Below are 6,521 nucleotides of genomic sequence, written 5' to 3' on the forward strand. Positions count from 1 at the left end.
TTTTTCATTTCGATATATATATATATATATATATATATATATATATCCTAAAAGACATGTAGTTTTTGATCCTATTACAAAAGTTTCTTATACAATTTCAATATAATAATAGGAATGACTTCGTACAGGAGAAAATAAAAAAGAAAAAGAAAATACTAAAAGAATATCTATAATTTATTCTTACGATAAATGTCCTAAGAAAATTTTCGTATATTCTAAAGAAAGAACGATTTAAATTTATGATCCTTATGGATATTTTGGATTAGCGTATTGTAGAAATTTTTTTTCTTATCACTTATTATTTCTTTTCATATTATACGTCAGTATTTATGACGTATACGAATAATCGACTAAGTACAGTTATTAGTATTTAGTAATATAAGAAAAATTGAGAAAGAAAGAAAGAAAGAAAGAAAGAAAAAGGTCAAAATTTATTAGGGATACCGTGGATAATAGGTTCTTACCTGATTGGAAAGTTTACTAGAGAGGGTTATAGATGGCGCGCGTGTTCGAATAGTAGGAAAAGTAACCAACAACGGCAGTTCAGTCGTCAGTCGAGCTCGAGCGATCAAGTAGAGAGGATCGTGTCCGCGCGTGGTAAAGCGGTGGGGGGAAAAAAGAGAATCGAGAGGAAGAGAAGAAGGAATTAGTGTTGGTGTGTCGTGTGTATAATAGTTAATCAACGGCAACCAAAAAAGTTTTCGTTCGACTTGTTACACGCGCCATGTGTTATCATGTTTCAAAGTTCTTTTTCTTCTTTTTTTTTTTTTTTTAAGTAAATGTGAAATACACGTTGTGGCCGCATAACAAACGGAAAAGAAAAGAGAAAGAAGAAAAGAGAAAAAGGAAAAGGTAATTGAGAAACGTAGAATCATTAGTTGACAGTAATGAAATCGTTCTTGATATCGTATCGATATGATTAATCAAATGTTGATACGTTGGACGAGAATAATTGTGTTTTAAGAAGTATATTTTATTTGCAATTTTATTTGTCTCTCTCTCTCATTCTTTCTCACTTTATTTATCTGTTTCTGTCTCTATCCCTCTCTCACTCTCTCTCTCTCTATCTCTCTCTCTATCTCTCTCTCTCTCTCTCTCTCTCTCTCTCTCTCTCGTAAGAAAATTATTTAGAAAGAGTGCATATAAGAAGAGGTTAGAAATAATATTATGAACGTGATAAGGAGAACGGTAGAGTGTTGTGCGAGAAAGTGGCGAAAACTGTGAGGACGAGAGAAGAGGAAGTGGAGACGACGGTGGAAACGTCGGAGGAGGAAGAAGAGGCGGAGGACGATAGAAAGAAACGGTGTAATAACAGTGAGGAAGAGGAAGAAGAAGACGACGACGACGACGAAGAAGAAGAGAAGAAACGTGTTGGTAGTGGTCGGTGACACAGAGAAGAATAACAGTGGTGGTAGTAGTGTTTGATGGTGTGGTAACAGTGCGTCGACAATTTTTACTCTTCAAAAATACTACTCTACTAATGTAATAGTAGTAGTCGTAGTAGTAGTAGTAGTTTATAGTAATAGTAATAAAAATTATAATAATAATAATAATAATAATCGCTCGGTAAATCGGTGTGCTGCGTGCGCGTGTTATGATGTGGTGATGTTTTCCGTGGCGCGTATAAGAGAGGTGCTGCTGCGCTGTCAAAAAAAGAAAGAGATAGAATAACAGCGGCAAAAGCAATAGCAACAGCAGCAGCAGCAGCAGCTGCTCAGTGATATTGTTGTTGTCGTACCGTCGTGTACACTTATTGCGTGTGGCGGCAGTAAAAGCGTGCGTCAGAGAATAAGTGTTTGGGACACGCACTATATTTTTCCTCGATGCGTGTGTGCGCCGCGTAGTCAACTATCTTTCATTCTCTCTCTCTCTCTCTCTCTCTCTCGCTCTCTGTTGCAATATACAGTGGCAGCCGGGCAGGCGCATTGGTACGTCGTTTCGTTGGTTGTGTTCACGTTCTCTCGCGTCTCTACCCCTCGTCAAAAAGAGAGAGAGAGAAAACGTTTCTCTTTATCCTCTTCTACCACCCATTATATATATATATATATCAAACACACATATACAAACTATACATATATATATAGCCATCACCTACCTCGTCGTTTGTAGTCACTGTCCTTCTCTTTCCGTGTCTCTCATCCAGTCTGTCTCTCTCTTTCTCTCTCTCTCTCTCTCTCTCTCTCTCTCTCTCTCTCTCTCTCTCTTTCTTTCCCTCTCTCTTTCTCACAAACACTCATCACGAACCACATCCACCCGTTGTCCTCTCTCTTTCTCGCTCTCTCTCTCTCTTGCTCACTCGCTCGCTCGGTCGGTCGGTCGTTCGTTCGTTCGTTCGTTCGTTCGTTCTATCGCACGCTCTGGGGCCACCGCACCGAAGGCGACCGAGCCAGGCCACCAGGCGCTGCTACGCAAGATGGCTGTGTGTCGCTAACGAGAGCCCAAAGAGAACCGGACGGGTAAACGAGAAGCCGGGGCATAAACGGAACATGCGGCTACGCGATCATCGGGCCCGTCCCTGAAGAGAGAGACACTGGCCAACTTAGCAGAGAGGAGGTAAGTGTCTCTTTCTATTATTTTCTTTTTACCTTTATTTCTTTATTTATTTATATCTTTGTCTCTAACACTGCATCTTTTTTGTCTCTATCTATTGCTCTCTTTTTTTCTCTCTCTCTCTCTCTCTCATTCTCTATAATTCTCTATCTATCTATCTATCTGTCTATCTCTTCTTGATATCACAGAACAACCTAACCTCTTTTCAAGTCTCGCGGTTTCGAACTGTCTTCGAAAACTTCAAATCACGACAATGATTCGCATGTGACAATTAAAACGGATACTATCCTGGATTTTGCGCGTACAATAGTGTAATTCTTTTTCTTCCTCTCTCTCTCTCTCTCTCTCTCTCTCTCTCTCTCTCTCTCTCTCTCTCTCTCTCTCGTTCTATCTCTTTCATATACGCCGGTAATGTGTCTGTATTGGTAAAACGTAAACAAGTCGCAAAAGGAATGAGTTCTCCTTCTCCCCTCTCTCCTCTTTCTCTCTCTTTCGACTATCTTTCTCGATGACGTATGTGGCTACCTCGTGCCTCGACTTGCGACGAACGAACAAACGAACGGTTTCTTAAGATGTAATAATACAGTATGTTATACGTTGTCGTTGTGTCGTCCTCGTCCTCAAATAAGAGCGATAGAGATGGAAAGAGTCACGTCTCTCTTTTTATTTCTTTCTCGTTCTAACAAACGTTTTGGTTGTGTGCTGTCGCGTGTTCCGTTCGTCCTCTATACCACCATCATCGTCGAAGCAGTCGCCGCCACCGCCACCGCCACCACCACCACCACCACCACCACCGCTGCTGCACACTTTTACTCGTGCCAGGCTCCGTTCCGCCGATCGAATCCCAACAGTGTAATCTCTTTCGATTGCATGGCAAAAAGTAGCAACTTTATAGTCAACACCGACGCACGATGACGTGGGAGAACGAGAGAAAGGAAAAGATACAGAAAGTATATCGTACATATATGTATCTGCATAGAAACAAACGTTCTCGTAGAAGTATCTAACCTAAAAATTTCGACGAAATACTATTTCATTCGTAAGAATGAGAGAGAAAGAAAGAAAAAAAGAGAGAGAGAGAGAGAGAAAGAGAGAGAGAGATAGCATGATAAATTGGTACAACAAATAAACAATGAGTAGTAAAATATCTAACCTCAAAATAATGATAACATACTGAATTCATAAGAATGAATGAATGAGAGAGAAAGAGAGAGAGAAAAGTAGGGAGGGTGAGAGTAGAAATGGGAGGCAGAAAGAGAGGGAGAGAGAGAGAGAGAGAGAATCGTGTAAAAAAACAATCGGCAGTAATGTTTAACTTCGAAATTAAAGAAACATTCTAAATTTTTATAAGAGAAAGAGACAGAACTGACAAAACTGGAGAGGTAAGGTTAGGTTACGCCTGGGATCCTAGAATTCGTCGATTTCGCCGGCGTTATATATATATATATATATATATATATATATATATATATATATATAAAGAGAGAGAGAGAAAGAGAGAGAAAGAGAGAGAACGAAACTCGTGTGGAGTGCTCGACACTGTCTCTGGCAGCCGGAAATTTCCATCGAAAGTACGACGATGAGATCGAAGCTACGTGTGCGTCGTATTACTATGTGTGTACGTGTATATGTATATATATATATATGATGTGTGTGTATATATATATATATATGGTTTGTACGTATGTATATATTATGGATACGTCAGACTCCAACGTTTACGCGCTTCATCGCGTCGTGTTGTATCATCTACCTACGTAAATCGAATTTATATATACGTCAGAAGAGAGAGAGAGAGAGAGAGAGAGAGAGAGAGAGAGAGAGAGAGAGAGAGAGAGAGAGAGAGAGAGAGAGAGAGAGAGAGAGAGAGAGAGAGAGTTTAGAATGTTACAAAAAGAGATATATATATATACATATATCGTTGTTTTTAGTATTTTTCCCTATTAAGAAACTATATATATATGTAAAGTTTCATTACGTTCAATATATATATATATATATTGAACATATGTGGAAAAAAGAAAAAAGAGGAGAGGGAAGATCATCGTGTTTCTGTCTCTATCTATCTCTTTCTCATAAGGAAGTAGATTTGTGCGCGATCATTGTATTCTGTCTCTCTCTCTCTCTCTCTTTCTCTCTCTCTCTCTCTCTCTCCCCTAACCTCTCTTTTTCCCCTAACCTCTCTCTTTTCACCAATCGTCCATTCTTTCCCTATATTTCCCCCCTCGATATTCTCCATTTTCTTCGTCATTTTTCAAATAAACCTGAAAGTAAATCCGAGAAATCCGGTTGCTCCTCTAGAATCATGTTTCTAAAACGTAACAAAAATAAAATTCTTTATAAAATCATAACTCGAAATTACCGAGAATACCGAGAAGTTCGCCGAATTTTACCGAGTTTTACATACGCGCACGCACACACTCACTCGACATTTGTGTATAGCTAGTATCGAGATGAATTTTGTATGACGTTGAAAATAATTATTCTGTTTTAATTACTTTTCTCCTCTCTCTATTTCTTTCTTTCTTTCTCTCTCTCTCTCTCTCTCTCTCTCTTTTTTTTTTTCTTGATTTCTTTCTGTTCGCTCTCTTTCTCTTTCTTTCTTCTTTCGTGAATACGCATCTTCTATTCCACTTGTTTTTTTTTTCTTCTTTAAGGAGCCGAACGAGGGCCGAGAGATAGTGAGTGAGAGAGATGCTTGTCACGAATAAAGTCAATGTAGTAGTCGTCTTCTTCGCCCGACTCTTCTTCGTCTTCTTCTTCATCGTCGTCCTCTTCTTCTTCTTCTTCTTCTTCATCGTCGTCGTCGTTGTCGTCGTTTGTGAACGTCGTCATCCTCTCGGAATGGGAAAGGAGAGACGACACGAAATTTTTTGATCGTGACTGACCTTACACTTATCGTCATTGTAGTTATCGTCCTCGTCGTCGTCGTCCCTCGTACATGTGAACTTTCTCACGGAAAAGAGAGTTTACCGAAGAGAAAAAGAAAGCAAGTTTCTAACTTGTCAACGTCATCATCATCGTCGTCATCATCATCATCGTCTTCATCATTGTCATCATTGTCATCATCATCAACATCATCATCATCATCATCATCATCGTTATCGATGAATTCGTCGAGGACGGTGTACCACTTCGTTATTTCTATTCAACTTCGAAGATCCTCCATCTTCTTATTCCTCAACTTATTCGAAGAATCGTGATCGTTGGAATATATACGAATATGATGCATCCTTACGATTTTATTGGACGAACGAATCCTAATTTTCTTGGACAAGGATAGCGTAGAAACGGATGCGAAAAGTTATTCTTGAGGAACTCAAGTGTCTATTCAGAGATAACAGGTTAGTGAATCAATTCTATTTAGTCGTTTTCTTATTTTTCTTTTCTTTCTTTTTTTTTTTTTTTTTTTTTTTTTTTCTTTACGAAATTCTAGCGGATAATCTTGATCGTAAGCATTTGAAATTTATACGATTAGAAATTTACTATATCGTATATATATATATATATATATATGTATATATCGATCATGAACATTTGATAGGCTTAGTAGATTAGAAAATTTTCTAATCGTATTATGGATTTCGATCGTGTAATAGTTTTTGAACGTTATAAAAATTGACGAAATTATATTGAATTTTGTATCAACGCTCATAATCTTTTTTGCAGATGTTAGGTATGTTAAATTAATCGTTTTATTAATTATCGAAGAAGTCAAATTCAAACGTTTTGTACGTTCCAATTTATATTCCCGCCGTTTGAAATGTTTCGTTCAAAACAATTCCAAAATGGCGGTCCAACCTTACAACCTACTACCTTTTGCCGTCATCCGTTCTACTTTTCGTTCCTACGAAAGTCCACGTATCTTCTTTTTTTCCTCTCTCTTTGCCCCGCTTCTTCCGTCTCTTTCTCTCTCTATCTCTGTCTTTCTCTTTTTTTTTTTTTTTTTTTTTTTTTTTTTATTTTTTTAA

At 38.1% G+C, this 6,521-nt stretch overlaps 1 protein-coding gene across 7 annotated transcripts in view; it reads left to right on the forward strand.

The window, feature by feature from the left end:
• Window positions 1-540: 540 nt before the first annotated feature.
• Hipk (Homeodomain interacting protein kinase) overlaps window positions 541-6,521 on the forward strand; it is a 31,613-nt gene continuing 25,632 nt past the window's right edge. Inside the window, exons 1-2 of one of the 7 annotated variants that reach the window (XM_085662059.1) lie at window positions 541-852; window positions 5,208-5,894. The gene's annotated coding sequence lies outside the window, so the exon portion shown is untranslated. Of the gene's footprint in view, window positions 853-2,413; window positions 2,554-3,388; window positions 3,501-5,207; window positions 5,895-6,521 lie in introns of those variants that run through there. The other 6 variants (XM_085662061.1, XM_085662057.1, XM_085662062.1 and 3 more) reach the window with 6 other exon arrangements.

Source organism: Vespa mandarinia, chromosome 17 (genome assembly GCF_050613455.1).
Source record: "Vespa mandarinia isolate Hongniang chromosome 17, ASM5061345v1, whole genome shotgun sequence".
NCBI classification, from domain to species: domain Eukaryota; kingdom Metazoa; phylum Arthropoda; class Insecta; order Hymenoptera; family Vespidae; genus Vespa; species Vespa mandarinia.